General features: G+C 45.1%; 1 protein-coding gene across 3 annotated transcripts in view; it reads right to left on the reverse strand.

The window, feature by feature from the left end:
- TMEM132B (transmembrane protein 132B) overlaps positions 1-17,940 on the reverse strand; it is a 385,081-nt gene that overhangs the window by 20,405 nt on the left and 346,736 nt on the right. The gene's annotated exons all lie outside the window — the stretch shown is intronic.

Here is a 17,940-nt window from a genome sequence, read left to right on the forward strand (position 1 = left end):
TTTAGAGTGCTCAGACATTCAAAGTCCAGCCCAAAATCTTTTTTGAAGAAGAAGATGATGATGATGAAGTTCAGTGTTATCAATTTGTGAATGTTCACAGTTTCAAAGAATGGGCGTTACTAATGCTGGGTCCCAAGAAATGAGTCACTAACTTCTTCTTACTTTTTTACCAGCTTTCAGGATAAAGCCTCAGAAGTCTATATTAATAGATTATGCAGTTCAAAGGAACACAGGGGTTGATCTCTTCCACCACCTGCGACCCCCAACTGATCCATTCCTGGTTCAACTGTACAAAAGTTGTCAGGCATTCTATAGATGTAATAACTGAAATTATAAAGGTGAACAGAATATTTTTTTTCATTGTTCCAATATTTTTAAGAAGTACTATAAAAAGGGGTGGGGGAGCAATGAATAAGTTTAAGGTGACCTTGAACATTTCAATAGTGAATTCACAGCATTTTGAGAATAGATGTTGGTGTTAGAACTGTGTTTTGTCTGTGTTTGGGAACCACAAGTCAGTATTGTTACTGTTGTTATTAAGAAGGGCACTCGTTTTTATTAAGAAGAGCACTCAATCTTACTAAGTCAACAGCAACCTCCTTCTGAGTTTTTGGATGTATGTTACCTACACACACCATATAATACAAGGTTTTTCTGTTTAAGGGATTATGGTTATAGATAGGGAGATGACCAACATTCAAAATGGGGCAGCTTTAATGGCATACTTTGCCACAAACACATTATGAACAGAGATCAAGCTCAACCAGCTCTCCCCAACGCCAGTTATCTGTGACCATTGGTTATGTCTCAGGGATGGTTCAATGGATTTTGGCACCTGACGCGAACCACAAAATGGTGTGCCCCCCCCCCAGGGAAGAGGGGATCATCAGGAATCAGTGGGGGATAAAGATCTCCATTGGGATCTGCTGCCACTGTGGATCCTGCTGCCTGAAGCAGTTGCCTCACCTTGCCTCATTGGTGAGCCGGCCCTATTGGGGATGATGGGAATTGGAGTCCAACAGTGTTTTGGAAGGTGCTGCAAGGCCTCAATTCTTCCCTGGCGTCTGGACTGCTGAAATAGCAGAATCCCAAGGGTTGTGCCCAACTAAGTCCTATGCAGAGTGGACCCACTGAAATTAATACACACAGGTTAGCCATCTCCATTAATTTCAATGGGTCTACTTTATGTAGGAATGGAACCTGAATGCCAACTATGGCTGGAAATTGCAAGTCTCTTTACACCTGGAATGATCATCATCTGAGGCTTTATTCGTGTGCCTCCTCTATGAGAGGAAAGATGAGGATGGGCCTTTTCTGCAGTGGCTCCCTCTGCAGAGAGTGGCCTGGCACCTTCATTTCATATCTTTAGGCAGAAGGTGAACATGTATCTCTATAAGCAGGTCTTTGGCTGATTAATGTTCTATGACCTTTTAAATGTGTTTGTGGGAGTGGATTTGCATTTGTTTTATTGACTGTGTATTTTGTGTTCTCATTTTGCATTTTTCTGTTGTGAACTGAGCTGCGATTTTTGGATGAAGGGTGGTACAAAAATTTAAAAAATTAAGAAATTTGTGATGTTCCTGTGCAATGTCTTCCCAAAAACTCATTCTATATTGGAGTGTCCCTCTGATGAAAGTTAGAGTTCATTTTTGTGGGAATAAGTGAACTGGTAGAACCCAAAAAAACAGGAACTAATGGTGAGCAAAATCATGGGGGGGGGGCGTCTTTCCAGCTACCCCACCCCCTGCCCTTGGAAGCTTTGCAAGTGGCTGCATGAGAGAGACTGTAAATAGCATCACTGGATGGGTGTTTCTCTTCTGCTTTGGCGATCACTCCAAGCCAAGTAAGATTGTCTTCCATAAACACAGTGAGTCCGTAAGTGACTGTAGAGGCCAATTCTCGATCCACACTTCCTTCCACAGCGGGGACATTGGTTTCCAGGTGGGAGTTGATAACTGTGTGGATGTGCTAAGCGTGCCTTCCTCTTAGCATGTTTCTCCTTTGTGTCCTGAGTTCGAGTGTCTTCAAAGCCCATGACACCTTTTCTAGGAGGGAGGTGAAAAAGTGAAGCTGCCTTGTTCTTTTTGCAATTGGATGCTGCATGTTCTTACATTCATAGTATCAGAATGTGGTTTTTGGAGGTATTATATTTGCTATTGTTTTGCTATGTTATGAAATTGTTGCTATGCTATTGTTTTGCTATGCTATTACCAGTGGCGTAGTGTGGGGGGTACAGGGGGGGCCGGCCGCACCGGGCGCAACATCTGGGGGTTAGGGTTAGGGGGCGCAAATCCACGGGTTAGGGGGCGCAAATTACTTGCCTTGCCCCGGGTGCTGACAACAAATGCTACACCACTGGCTATTACAAATTTTTGAAGTGTTTGTTAGAAATGCATCCCTGTTTCTTTATTGTAATCCACTTTGAGCATGATTTTGTGTGTGTGTGTGGAAAAGCAGCATACAAATGAATTGAGTGAATGAATGAAAGTAATACAGTTATTAATACCTGTTTTGCAGCTGTATCTAGAAAGCTCCCTGGAGATTGAACCTGGAACTATTTGAATGCAAAAGGTGTGAGCCTATCCCCTGGTCTGGCTCAATGTGGCGGCTATGAAATGCCAAAGAAAAATTATGCATGAGCATGTTATCGACTAAAAGACATATAATTGATTTCCCTGCTATTTTATATTTTCTGTTTTAATCTGCACGGTTTATTTTACTTGTAGTTTGGCACTGCCTAGAGCTAGAGAAATGAAACTTACTATCATAAATGTAAGTTCTGAACTGCTTTTTGATCCAGATTCTCTTTCTCAGAACAGCTCACAATAATATTTAAATGCACACCCACCTGCTAAAACACACAAAGGAAGAATAATAATATTTTTAAAAACATTGTGACAATACTGTTTAAAATGGTAGATCCATTCCCGGAGCTCTTAAAGATAACTACAACATGGGTCACCAACGCAGTGCCCACAGACATCAGTGAGCCCACCCGCATCTCCTCTGGTACCTATGAAAGGTCTCCATGAATATCTCCTGAGGACCCACAATGCACAATTGCCCTTCCTGCTCAGTCCCTGACTGCACCTGGATCCTCAGCCGTACCTCCACAGCAGCCATTTTGTGTTGTGCCATACCACAGTTATGTGTTATGCCACATTTCTTAGACTGTGAAAGGAACATTTTAAAAATAGACAAAAATATCTAAATAACGGGAAGCCTCCAGCACTACAAGCAATTCCCCACTGTGAAACATGTCATAAACCAGTGATGGAAGCAGCCTGCCCAAATTCACCATCAGATTTGGCAGACTCGTTTCACTTCAGCCCTATGAATTGTTAATTAAACTTTGGCTGAAAGCCTAAACATACACTTACCTGGAAACAAATCCCACTGAACCCAGAGGGTCATACGCTAAGACAGGGGTGGGGAGACTGTGGGCCTCCAGATGCTGTGAAACTCATCTCCCAGCTCCAGCTGCCATGGCCAAGAGCCAAGCATGATGGGAGTTGGAGTTCAGCAACGACTGATCCCTGCCACAGCCCCACCACTACCCTGAGACTGATGCAACACATATGTCAATGAGGTACATATGGAATTGTGTTCCCCTGCAGGGATATTATCAACTCCCTAAACAGTGCTGTTTAATCTTAACAAAAAGTGAGTGACATTGATGGCAAAGAGCAATGCTTTCCAGCCTTCTGTGATGTGCTTTTCCGCTCCGCCCCCCTCCCAAGTTCTTGTTACCTTTCAACCTTGCATTTAAAAGCACTGAACTAAAGGGAAGAACAGCGTGGAAGGCATTAACATTTAGGTTTTTAACAATAAAAGACAATTGCAGAAGCTTTGAGGAGGAGGCAATGATCCATGAACGCACAAACGAGAATGTGAAAACCTGCCACATGGAATGAAGGGAGCCCAGCTCAGAGAATCATTAAACATCGCGCCGGCTGTGGGGGGATTTCAATTTTGCATGCAAGGCCTAATGTGCAGGGATGGTTGTGCTGGGAGGAAGCATGGTAGCTGTGGCAGTAGAGCCCTGATGGGAGAGGAGGGTCTGCCCTGACTTGAGGACATAGGAAGCTTCCAGCTCAGACCAGTGGCCCACCTAGCTAAGTGCTATCTCCAGTATTTCAGAAGAAGGGACATTCCCAGCCGTACCTGGAGATGATAGGGATTGAACCTGGGACCATCTGCATGCCAGTGGTCAGGGATGAAGGGAATTGTAGTCCAAAGTGTCTGGAAGGCTCCCATAGCGTGTCATTTGAAGGCATTCCCTACACAACATTTCTCAACAAGCAGTGAACAACTGCTGAGAGAAAGAGAGAAAAAGCACTTGATGGCTGTTTTGGTAACTGTTGAAAATTAATTGCAAAGACCAGTTTCAACCCTAACCCAACTGAGAACTAAAGAGGATCAAGGGTATTTGCATCCCATTTAGAGTCCACTGTTTATACCAGACTAAGCATTTGATCCTTAAACTTTTTGCAGATTAAGCCTTACTGACAATCGTTAGCTTAAGCAAATATCCGTATGCCTCTTATTTAATGGCTGGCGTCCCAACTGGGATTAAGCATTGTTTATCCAGTGAATCCTCATCAGATGGTGCTGGCTCATTTCTCATTGGTCTTAATTGCAAATCCTGAACCTGTTCCAGGGAATCAGTATTTCATTAGGTGAAACTGGCACATATGTCGGGTCTCATACTACATTTTCAATCCCCTCAATCTTATTCCCCACCACCACCACATACAATAGCAATGTCACTGGGAATTAAAGATTCACAGGAGGATTCTAGGAGGGCTATCAATGGATCCAAGGATGTTTAGGTCAAGGGGGGAACCTGTGGCTCTCCAGATGTTCTAGCCAGGGCTGATGGGGCTGGAGTGCAAAAACATCTGGAGGACCATAGGCAGGGCTATCTTTACCCTTGATTGAAGGGGTGTGGGGCACCCTGGTGCTGAATTCTGAGGGGTGCCAGATGGCTGGTGGGCATGCAGCTTCCCTCCCAAGCCTCTGCAGGAAATGCTCTCCTCCCGCAGCAGCATAGGAGAGAGTTGAGCCATATGGCTGGAGGGCAAGCAGCTTCCCTCCCAAGCCTCTGTGGGGATCACCCTGAGCCTGCCCCCTAAAAAAAGCTCAACAACTTTGGCCTGCGATGGGTGGCTTTTTGCACCCCGGCGCCACATATGCTAAAGACAGCCCTGACCATAGGTTCCCCATTGCTGGTTTAGATGACTCCCCATCAATCATGCCAATTGATTACTTCTTCATTAAACTATTACATATAAACCTAGGTGCATATGACAAAAGCACTGATGTCAGTTTTTCTTTAAGTTATTGAACAGATGATGAGAAGTCAATCAATGGCTGTCAGTCATGATGGCTGCACAGCAGCTCCAGATTCAGAGAAATGTGAAACTGGCTAGTGGAATTCTCTCCTGCTGTTTTTTTTTTTTCTTTTAACCATTACCCATCACTTGAGGAAAAGAATAAAGGGTGAGGCACCTAAAGAAACCGGTGTGGCTGCATAAGGAGCTTACAGATGAGCTGAGATGTAAGAAGGAAATGGATAAGAAATTGAAGAAAGGAGAAATCATGAAGGAAGGGTATACATGGATAGCCAACAGTTGCAGGGAGAAGGTCAGGCGGGCTGAAGCTAAGAATGAGCTCAGGCTTGCAAGAGAGCTTTAAAATAATTTTTAAAGGTTTCTTCAGCTACATTCAAAAAAGAGGAAGAGCAAGCCTGGAGAGGATGGAGAAATGCTATTGGTGATAGAGAGAAGGCAGAACTGCTCAACACCTACTTTGCCTCTGTCTTCACCCAAGAGGATAGCAGTGCCCAACCTGGTGAAAGTAAGAGCTGTTTGGAAGTGGAACCGAGAGGTGATGGACTCTCCTTCCTTAGAGGGTTTTAAGCAGAGGTCTGAAGCTAAAGCTGAGATTCCTGCATAGGAGGGCATTGGACTAGATGTCCCTTGGGGACATTTCCAACTCTACAATTCTATGATTCAATGAAACTATTCAAACACTATTGAAGGAAGGGGGTTCTGTTGTGCTTGCCTTATTTTCAATGGTGTTTGTGAAGGTCCTTTCTTGCACAGTTTGATGGCCTACATTCTGTAGCCTTCCCAGGTGCCCACACCTCCTGACAACCCCATGACGTCCCATGTACGGCTTTCCTGCAAGAGCAGCAAGGCAAGGATGCTCTCTACTATTTACCTAGCAGCTGGTCATTGTTATTTTTTAAAGTAAAAGCTGTGAAAGAAATGAGTGCAGATTTTTTTTTTTAAGGAAGAAGAAAATAGCCACACTTAAAAATGTAACCAATGACCACACTTAGTAGTCCTAGCTTCCCACACTTCAGTTAAAAACCAGGAGGAGATATCATGAGATAACTCAGCCAGGGAGGCTGCAGAGTACTGAAGAAGTGTTTAATGGAAAGCAGAACACACACTCCATGCGCAGCCACTTCACAACAATAAAGACAGCTAAACTTCAGAGGGCTGAGAGGCAGAACATCTGCTTTTCATGAAATCCCAGATGCAATCCCCTTGTAGGGCTGGGAATAGGTTCCCTGCATGCACCACTGCTGGTCAGCATAGACAATGCTAAGCTAGATGGACTGGTAGTCTGATTCCACACAAGGCAGGTTCCTGTGTTCCTCAATCCTACACCCAGGGCTTTTCTTCAGCCAGAGCTCAGCTCCATCACCTCTTAGGTGGGCGCCATTGCCATTATAAGAGAACAAATGAAAAGTTCATGGTGAAAAATAGCACTGCCTACACCCAACAAAATTCTGAAAAGCATCCTGTGAATGAGGCAGGGGAATGGAAACTTACTTTGCTGTGGGAAAAGACCTTCCAGAAATGGGAGGCTGGTTTGGGCACAGCGCTACTGAGCACCAGCTGTTGGGGATCAACAGCTGCCCTGAAGTCCTGCAGGTGGGCTTCCCAGAAGCATCTTGCTGGCTACCATGGAAAACATGATGCTGCCATAGGTAGGCTTTTGGTCTGATCCAGCAGCCAGGATGTTCTTATGCTTCTTGTTCACTGCCAGGAGACATGGTGGCAGTCAGTGGCTTAGATGCTCTTAAAAAAGATTAAACATATTCGCAGAGGAGAAGTCTAAAAGCCACAATAAGTGATGTGATTATCTCCATGATCAGGAGTAGAATTGCTAGGGAGGAAGAGCAGAAGAGAGGTGTTGCCTTCATGTTCTAATCGAGAGCTTCCCAGAGGTATTTGGTTGGTATCTGTAGAGATAAGGACACTGGGCTCTTCTTATTTTCTTGCTTGGGATTAAATAAACCAAATCTAGCTCCTATTCTTCACAGTGGAGACCACATTTATTTGTTTCCTTTTTGCTCCTGTTTGTTCTGTATTATGATTAGGGAATTCTTATTGAGATATAGTACCATTAACCCCTTCCCCAAATGGTTTTTTTTAATTATTATTATTATTATTATTATTATTATTATTATTATTATTATTATTATTATTTTCACCAGGTCCAGATGAACCTTCCACAACCAGATCCCCTCCAGATGTATTGGACTACAATTCCCATCACCCAGTGTCAAAGGTCAGGGATGATGGGAACTGCAATCCAAAATATCTGGTGGGCACCAGGTGGGGGAGGTGGATCTAGAACACAGGAGCATAGCAAGATGTATTGGACTAAGGCCATTGCCACCCCCAACTCCAGTTCAATGGCTGCTGACTGGCAAGGGATCTCCAGAGCTTCAGACAGGGACCTTTCCTCAATGTACTTGGAGGTGCTGGGAATTGAATCTAGCATTTTATGCATGGGAAACATGCTGTCAATTGCTCGAGTTGCACAATCATCTATGGCCTACATGGTGGTTGGCACCCATCTGTCTCAAGAGACAACGGAGTGCACCTCTGGGAGTGAAGCCCAACCGCTGGAAAATTACAGCACCTGCTGTGGCTGCAGAAACAGGTAACTAGTAATTTATTTTTGTTATTTTTGCTGCATTAGCAGCACCATAATGACCTCTCTGGGGTGCAAGCCTAGGCAGTGTATATGGAGGTCCTGGGCTGCCCAGACAACAAGACCCTCCTCTCAGCCTCACTGATGTGGTCCAAAGGAAAGCAGAGCAATATGTTGGGCATCAGCTTGACTGAAGGAGTAGCTGGAAGGAGGTGTACAAGGCACCATCCAACTGTTTTAGGGACTCCAGATTTGTGTAGGGTTTACTCCTCAGCTTTTTCTTCTCCTGAAGATGTCCTGCAAGGCAAGAGGTACAGAATTCCCCCTCTACAACACATGTCTTCCTGACTCAGTATCTGTCTCATCTTCTCAATCCACTGGGGCCATTCTTTGCATACAGGGAACGTCCCTAATTCACAGATGGTTTGAGACGCATTGGCTTCCCTCATCTAGTTTAGCCAGCCAGGTATGGCTGTTCCAGGGTGTGGCCGCTGTCACAGGCTGACAGCTTCTAGGAGCCTGTGAGGTGAGACCTGAGTGCAAGGTGGGGACCAAAGGTGGACAAACTCCCCCAGAAGGAGCGCAATGTGTCCCCACCAGAGGTACTAGCCCTCCCCTGACACACACACCCCAAACACACACACACACATACACACACTACATTGCCTCCATAGCATTGTGCTATGTCCAGGTAGATAGCTCAGTTTGTTAGAACATGCTGCTGATAACACCAAGGTCACAGGTTTGATCCCTGTAATGCACAGCTGCATATCCCTGCCGTGCTGAGGACTGGACTAGATGACCCTCGGGGTCCCTTCCAACTCTATGCATAGAAAGGACCCTATAATGCATAATATATTAACTCACTTACTGTGTGATCCCTGACTGGGTAGGATTACCCATGTAATCAAGCTAGGAAGCACTGCTTACAGGTTCAGTGCTAAGGGATAGCTCTAGATTTCTTTTTAAATACAGTGGATCTGTTCCGTTTGACGCCTGAAACGTTCAAAAACCAAGCCGTTGCTTCCAATTGGCGCAGGCACTCCAGTAACAATAGCTGACAGCCGCATTGGAGGCTCAGCTTCCAAAAAATGTTCGAAAACTGGAACACTTACTTCCAGGTTTTCGGTGTTCAGGAGCCAATTTGTTCATCAACTAAGTCGTTAGAGAACCAGCATTCCACTGTATAGAATTGGAAATTGAAATTGGAAATTGAAACCTTGGGGAAAGAGTGAAATATAAGCGTGTGTGTGTGTAAATGACTCTAAAACATGGATAGGGAACCAGTGGCCCTCTAGAAGTGGCTGGATTTCAACTCCCATCCGCCCTAGCCAGCATGAACAACTGGAAGGAACTACGTTGGCTACCCATGCTCTAGAGCTTCAGCTATGAATCCACCCCTCTCTTTTTCAGTCTAAAGGTTGCATAGACCATTCAATGAAGTATGGAACAAAATAACCTGCCTTCTACCAGATCAGACTATTTGAACTACAACTCCCAGAAGCCCCAGCCAGCTTGCCCTATAGCCACAGACAATGGGAACTGCAGCTCAAAATATCTGGAGGGCCCCAAACTGGGAAAGGCAGGTCTTTTCTGGGGTCTCAGGCAAAGAGAGATATTTCCGTTCGGATGCTACCTGATCCTTCTAACTGGAGATGCAAATGATTGAACCTGGGACCTTCTACATGCAAAGCATGCACACTACCACTGATCTATGGCTCTTCTGGCATATACATGTGCATTAATTCTATCTGAGTGGAAACATAACTTTGCATAAACGTTGGCATTTTTTCTCTCTCTCTTGCATCTTGGTGAAAACAGAAGCCACTTGGTTCAGCTATGAAAGATGGATGACACATTGCAGGATGCTGCAGAGTGTGGTTGCGGAGGGGGAGATTCTTCCTATCCTACCCCATCCCTGCCTTTTGCAGATTTATTATGTTTTTTAATGTTATCCTCATTACATCAGTCTGAGTCTACTACATAATATGGAAAAATGAGGAGATCAATCACACCTTTTAGGAGGGTTGGGAGCTTAACTCAATTTTTAATTACTTTTTAACTACCACAGTGGTTTATTTCACCCCGAGGTGGTAAACCTGTGTCTTGGCTGCGCCATTTACCGTATAACTCCATCAATGGGCTGTAGTTAGGACTGCTATATGGGGCGACCATGTTCAGAAGCAATAAGCCTCTGAATACCAATGGCGGAGCAGCAACAGCAGGAGAGGCCAGGGCGTGTGGGTTTCCTGGATGCATCTGACTGGTCAGAAGCAGGATATAGACACTTGGTCCGATGCAATGAGGATCCTATAATTTCAGCAGAGGGAGAGGGCTACTACATTCATGCCCCACTTGCATGCTTCCCATTGGGGTATCTGAAAGGTCACTGTGGGAAACGGGAACCTGGGTTAGATGCACATGGCTCTTATGCTCCCCCTTCAAACTGTAAATGGCAGCTCACATAATTCAATGCTTCTCCATATGGGAGTGGGAACCATGTGGAAGAAGAAGAAGAAGAAGAAGAGGAGGAGGAGGAGGAGGAGGAGGAGTTTGGATTTGATATCTCGCTTTATCACTACTCTAAGGAGTCTCACCAAGGGACGCTGGTGGCGCTGTGGGTTAAACCACAGAGCCTAGGACTTGCCAATCAGAAGGTCGGCGGTTTGAATCCCCGTGACAGGGTGAGCTCCCATTGCTCGGTCCCTGCTCCTGCCAACCTAGCAGTTTGAAAGCACCTCAAAGTGCAAGTAGATAAATAGGTACCGCTCCAGCGGGAAGGTAAAAGGCGTTTCCGTGCGCTGCTCTGGTTTGCCAGAAGCGGCTTAGTCATGCTGGCCACATAACCCAGAGGCTGCACGCCTTTACCTTTACCTTTACCTTTAAGGAGTCTCAAAGTGGCTAACAATCTCCTTTTCCTTCCTCCCCCACAACAAACACTCTGTGAGGTGAGTGGGGCTGAGAGACTTCAGAGAAGTGTGACTAGCCCAAGGTCACCCAGCAGCTGCATGTGGAGGAGCAGTTCACCAGAACCCATATTATGTAGTAGAACCCAGTTCACCAGATTATGAGTTTAGCACTCTTAACCACTACACCACATTGGGTGTTAGGGTTGGAGGTGCAGGGGAGCTTCACTGGGCTCAGAAATTAGTTTCAGCTCAACAAAGAGGCCTGTGAATTCTTCTTAGTGTCATGGATTATAATAATAATTTATTATTTATACCCCACCCATCTGGCTGGGTTTCCCCAGCCACTCTGGGCAGCTTCCAGATCGCTAGGGCGATCTTTTACAGAGTTCCCTTTGGGAAAATGTGGAGGAGACTAAAACCCAATCCCGGCAGGGGGCACTTGGATTAAGAGTGTCTCCCATGAGGAAAAGGCATTTGACTCAAACTCTCAGTTTTCCCAGAGGCAGCCCCCCAAAAGGAGAATCTTTAGAGTAGTTTGCACTGATAAACTACCTGGATTTGGTTCAGCAGTGCCTCCAGCTATTACTGACATGGGGGTAAATGGCTCAGCTCCGTAGTTATAGGATAATCTCTTCCGGAAAGCTAGCTTTCTAAGTGCAGGGATTTATTTAACATGGTTTTGTTTTTGTTTGGGTTTTTTGTTGTTGTTTGAGAGAGAGAGAGATGCATTCAATTGCAATCCTCCCTAAACTGTGCTCAGAGGTGGTACAGTGGAGTGCCGGTGTGTGGAGTGCTGCAGGGTGCGATACTCTCCCCAATGCTTTTCAACATCTTTATGCACCACCTCGCCCAGCTTGCCCGGAGTTTTGGTTTGGGCTGCCATCAGTATGCTGATGACACCCAACTCTATCTGTTGATGGATGGCCATCCTGACTCAACCCCAGACACACTGATCAGATGTTTGGGAGCCGGTTGAAGTTAAATCCGTCGAAGACAGAGGTCGTTTGGCTGAGTCAGGCTGATATGGGATTGGGAGGCCAACTTCCATCTCTTGCGGGGGTACAATTAGTGCCAACGCCGTCCATTAAGAGTTTGGGTGTAATCTTGGACACCTCCCTTTCCATGGAGGCGCAGATTGCAGCTATAACAAAGGCGGCATTTTTTCATCTCCACCAAGCTAAGCAGCTGGCTCCTTACCTCTCTCGCCCTGACCTAGCCACTGTGATCCACGTGACGGTCACCTCCAGGCTTGATTATTGTAACTCACTCTACATGGGGCTGTCCTTGAGACTGACCCAGAAACTCCAGCAGGTGCAGAATGCTGCAGCGAGACTCCTTATGGGGTCCTCGCCACAGGATCACATTCACCCAGTGCTATACTAGGGGCACTGCCTCCCAGTGGAGTACAGGATCAGGTTTAAGGTGCTGGTTTTAACCTTTAAAGCCCTACATAGCCTAGGACCCTCGTACCTACAGGACCGGCTCTCCTGGTATGTCCCATGGAGGACCTTACAGTCTTCAAATAAAAACATCTTGGAGATCCCAGGCCACAGGGAGGTTAGGCTGGCCTCAACAAGAGCCAGGGCTTTTTAGCTGTGGCCCCGATCTGGTGGAACGCTCTGTCACAAGAGACTAGGGCCCTACGGGACTTGACATCTTTCCGCAGGGCCTGCAAGACGGAGCTTTTCCACCAGGCCTTTGGCCAAGGCATAGTCTGACCCCCTTTCTCCTTCTGTAATCCTCATAGAACTCTAGCCCAATGGTTGCCATTAATTTGATTCTGAATTGATTTTAGAATGTTTTTTAATTAATTGACTGTGTGATTTTATGTACACTGTACTATTTTTACTTGTTGTTTTTCTTGTATGGAGAAACATTCAGTTAGAATCCTCAAGTTTGTATGGAGAAGAATTTGATTACAACCCCGCCCCCAGCAACACAAACATATCCACACACACACAGTGCTCAGAGGTGGTACAGTCCAGCCATAATTTCCCACATCACTGAGAACTGGGTCATAGCATGAACACTCTCGTCCCAAAGGCAGATTGTACTTACACCCTTCATTGGCCTGTTGGCCACAACAGCTCTATTAAAGCCTCATGTTTTATGCAAGCTGCAGACATGGTCCCATCGACTAGATTTGAAAGAGGACTAAGATGCTTGGCCTGTTACAATTTGCCACTTTCCTCCACCCAGTGCTGTTGTTTAACACCCCCGAACCGTGACAGCAATATGGATTGGGTCTTAGGTCACCAATTTTTCAATCAGATGGCATTCGATTCCCAGCACGCCTACAGCTCTATCGATTGACCGTGAAGCCTCGTATCCTTTTGGCACCAAATGCATCTTCAAAAAGAGTGATTCCCCTTGGCCTCGCTTTGATACACTTTGCTCTCACCCACAGAGCAGGTGCAGGAGGGTGATCAAATTCCTTTATCCCAGAGGGGTAAGAAACCAGATCTGCCATTAATTCCTTTTCACTGAGTGAATGAGTTTGTTTCTCCTTTTTAACAGACTGGTTGGAAGGGCAGACTGTGGCCAAATGACACTAGTAGCTTCATTTAATTTCCAACAGGTATCAATTGTCATGCAAGAGTGCCATATCATTACAAATTGTCCAGACAGCTACATGGGCTTCTTGTTTGTCTTCCTGTTTTTTTCAGTAGGAACAATCATAGCATTGTAGACTCAAGGGACCCCAAGGATCATCTAGTCCAACCTGCTGCGATGCAGGAATCTAAACTATAGCATCCAGGACAAATGGCCATCCAACCTCTGCTTCAAAACCTCCAAGGAAGGAGAGTCTGCAAATTCCCGAGGTAGTCTGTTTCATTGTCAAACAGCAGAAAGTTCTTCCTGATATTTAGGTGCAATCTCCTTTCTCGTAACTTGAGTCCATTGACTTGGGTTCCAGTCCCCAGAGATTGTTCCATATTTGTTCTCTTATCTCCTCTTGGTCTCTTCATAACCAAGCTAAACAGACTCAATTTCCTCAACCATTCCTCATAAGGTTTGATTTTAGACCCTTGATCACCTTGGTTAACCTCCTCTGAACACGTTCCAGCTTGTTAATATGCTTCTTAAACTGTAGCGGCCAGAAGTGTGGTCTGACCAAGGCAGAATAGAGTAGTATGATAACTTCCCTTAAGAAGGCGGGTTTTGCATGTGCTGTATAGGGGGAAGTGAGGGGCCAATGGGGCTCATCAACTGGGAAGGTAGCCAGATCCTAAACTTCTGCTGCCTTGTGGGATGTCTTTGGGAAAAGGAAAAGCTAAGGAATATGCTAATCCAGAGTGGATTAGTCTAAGACTGTTGGATGGTTCCTTGCATGCCTCTTTCCAGCAACTCCTGCAGCCAAGCTGGTGCCAAACATATTGCTCTGCTTTCCTTTGGAGCACATCAGTGAGCCCAAGAGAGGGGTCTTGTTATCCACGCAGCCCAGGACCTCCATGCACAGACCCTCCAAATGTCCCTATTTTCCAGGGACGTCCCTGATTTAGAGAAGCCGTCCTGGTTTCTGATTTGATCCAGGAATGTCCCACTTTTCCTTAGGATGTTCTTATTTTCATTGGAGAAATGTTGGAGGGCGTGGTAGAATGTCCCTATTTTCACTGGGGGTATGTTGGATGGTATGGAGTTATCCGACCCCAAAGCCATCTGAAGGCAATCCTGTAGGGAAGTTTATTATGTTTTTATATATGTTGGAAGCTGCCCAGAGTGACTGGGGCAACCCAGGAAGAAGTGTGGGTATAAATAGTAAATTTATCATTAGAGAATTGCACATCCCTATTTTCAACAGAGAAATGTTGGAGGGTATGCATACACACTGCCCAGGCTTGTGCCCCAGGGAGGTCACTTTGTTGCCACTAATGCAACAGTTTAGCTTCACCCCTACAAGTGCACTCCATTGTCACTTGAGGCAGATGGATGCCAACAATTATTTCCCTTGATCTGGACTATACTTCTGTTGACGAAGCCTAGAATAGCATTAGCCTTTTTTGCTGCTGCACCACACTGTTGACAGGAGTGCCTGGCGTGCTCTGGTCCATGGGGTCACGACTAAACAACAAAAGCTTGTTCCCTACTAAGACCCCTAGATCCTTTTCACGTGTACTACTGGCAAGCCAGGTGTTCCACATCTTATTTTTGTGCAACTACTTCTTCCTGCCTAAGTGCAGAACCTTACAGTTGTCCCTATTGAAATTAATTTTGCTAGTTTGGGCCCAGTTCTCCAGTCTGTTAAGGCCATCTTGAATCCCAGTTCCATCTTTTGCAATCTATATGGTTATATGGCAAGTTTTGTCTATATATATAATGAGGGGTTCTGAGATTACCACATACACATTTGGAGCTTCCATTCCCAGAAGCAGCTCCCAAGCCCATCAAAAAGTATGCCTCCCAACGTGTTCTATGTCTTAATGGTTAATGTTTCTAATGACATCTGTAAGTCATGTTTAGTTTCATTTTTAAGAGACAAATAAATTGTTGTAAAATTACCACCATGAAATCAAGGAAAAACCCAACATTCCCCCAACCTTTTTCAAATTGAAAGTGCTCTCTTCAGAACTTTTGATTCAGGCTGTGTACACTGTACCTTTAAAGCACATTTGAAACACATTATTTCCCTCAGAATAATAATAATAATAATAATAATAATAATAATAATAATAATAATAATAATAATAATAATAATAATTATTATTATTATTATTATTATTATTATTATTATTATTTATTTATTTATACCCGCGCCCATCTGGCTGGTTTCCCCAGCCACTCTGGGTGGCTTCCAACAAGATATTAAAAATACAAAAATACAAGATAATTCTGGGCACTGTAGTATACCCCTCACAGAGTTACAATTCCCAGCAGCTCTTAACAAACTACAGTGTCCAGAGTTCTTTGAGGGAAGGAATGTCCTTTGGAACTCCCTGCCTAATGATATCAGGCAGGCACCTCCCCTGCATTACCTTTTAGCACCTGCTGAAAACATTTTTACTCATACATTGTAGGAGTTTTAGTTTGTTTTAGTCTATTTTATTGCAGTTTTAACCTTCTGTATATTTGAAATTATGGTTGTAAGTTTTTTAGTGATAATTTTATTGTTTTCTCACATTTGTAAACCACTTTTGAGGGGGTTTTTCAATCAAGCAGTATATGAATTTTATGAAATGAAGAAATAAATCCTACTTAACAGGTTTTGTGCGTACTTAGCCCCTGCACTCATTTTTAGCCTGACTTGAGCTGTGTTCTCTCTGGGCCTGCCTGACTGCTGGGTTTTAAGGTACTCTTTGCATTCCTACACTTCCATACACACACCCAGAAACACACATAGCATATACAAAGGAATGTACACTGCATTCTCCTATGGGCCTCTCAGCCTTGAAGAACTTGGATCCCGGCTTGTGGGACAGATATGGCTCGTTAAGTTTCTAAGGATTTTTTTTTTACAGCTTTGTTGAAAGTCTTTTGGATAGAACTGGGAAGTTGTCAGACATAAGCCCATCGGAAATGAATGATGTACATCAGTGGGGCTTCTGCAGAGACGTTCTCCGAAGAGAACTTCAATGAAGCTGTCAGAAAACTCGTGCTGCTTTGACAAAGAGCCCCTAGATTCCTTTCTGCGCATGCAAAGGTGGAAGGCTCCTTCTTGCATAAACTCAGGAGAATTTTGCTGAAATGGGCATGACTTTCCTATATAAAAAAAGCCAGCATCAATTAAGAAGCTTAGCTATAATTTAAAATAGAGGCTGGGAACTAGACCCATCCTCCACGATCCTTTGGGAGAAGTGGGCAGATGCAACTGGGAACTGCATTGGGTGGGACAATTCCTTCAAGCCAACATCAACAGCAATAAGTAACCAAACAACCCCCTGTGTTGCAAAGAGAACGTCAGCAATGTCTGTGCAATACGATGACCATGTACATATGCAATAAACAATATTTTATAGAATTCCTTCAAACCATAACAAGTCTAAAATGAAATCTTTAGTCTCAAAGTCTCTGCAAATCTTTAAATGAAGCGAGGTACCAGGCTTTGTACGATGAAAGACAAGATGTGAAGCTTTGTGTATTCAGCAATTGTGATGTCCAACATCATTTTTGGGAGGCCTCCAAGAGAGTGGGGCCCTAAGCTATAGCTTGTTTATATGTAAAAACGGCACTGCTTTTGGGGGAAGAATCGTCCCTTGCACAGCATCAGCGAATACCCTTCTTCTTTCTGCTCAGACTGGAAGTGATGTGGGGATTCATGTGGGGCTGATGGGAGCTAGTTCAAAATATCTGGAGGAAAGCCAGGAGATCCAATAAAGGACTACCCACATCCCCAAAAGACTTGGGCCTCAAATATCTGAAAGACTGACTCTTTCCCTACAGACTCTCTTTGGTGTTACTACTCTTAGTAGTAATGCCACTCTCAGAAGCTCATCTGTGGATGTTTGACCAGGGGCGAAGGAAGGCTAACCGGCACCCAGCGCGGGGTGTCGGGGGGTGGGACAAACCGCCTGGTGGCACATGCGCATGCGCCATACATAAGGCACATGCACGGTGCCACTACGTGCCATGCATGTACCGACGGGCAGTTTGCCAACGTGGTGCCATACGGATGGAGGTGGGATCCCCTGCTCGTGGCTGCAGCAATGAGAGAGCTGGAGCTGCAAAGCCGTGCGTAGCCAATGTCTAGCGGGTAGGCTTGCCTTGCGCGTCGCTTTGCAGCTCCCCCCTTTCCCCAGGTTGCTGTAGGCTTGGGAGTCGCGGGCAGGCAGGGGGGGTGGAATGTCACACCCATCAGGATGGCACCCAGAGAGTGCCGCACCCACCTTGTTTCTCCTCTATGTGTGACCCAGGAGTGGGCATTATCTGTGGGAGCCCTTAAGCTGTGGGACTTCCTACATCTGGCATTTCCACAGTTTTCAGTGATAGCTGGACACACCTCTTTATCCTGACGTTTGACGCCTGAGCTGTATAGATTTAGGGTGCACCCTGTTTTGTGCTTGTGGTTTGCTTTAAACTGTTTTTAATTTTGTATGTTGCATCGTGGGACCTTAGGATGAAGGGAAGGTAAATAATATTA

Source organism: Podarcis melisellensis (assembly GCF_964234715.1).
Source record: "Podarcis melisellensis genome assembly, chromosome: 16".
NCBI classification, from domain to species: Eukaryota; Metazoa; Chordata; class Lepidosauria; order Squamata; family Lacertidae; genus Podarcis; species Podarcis melisellensis.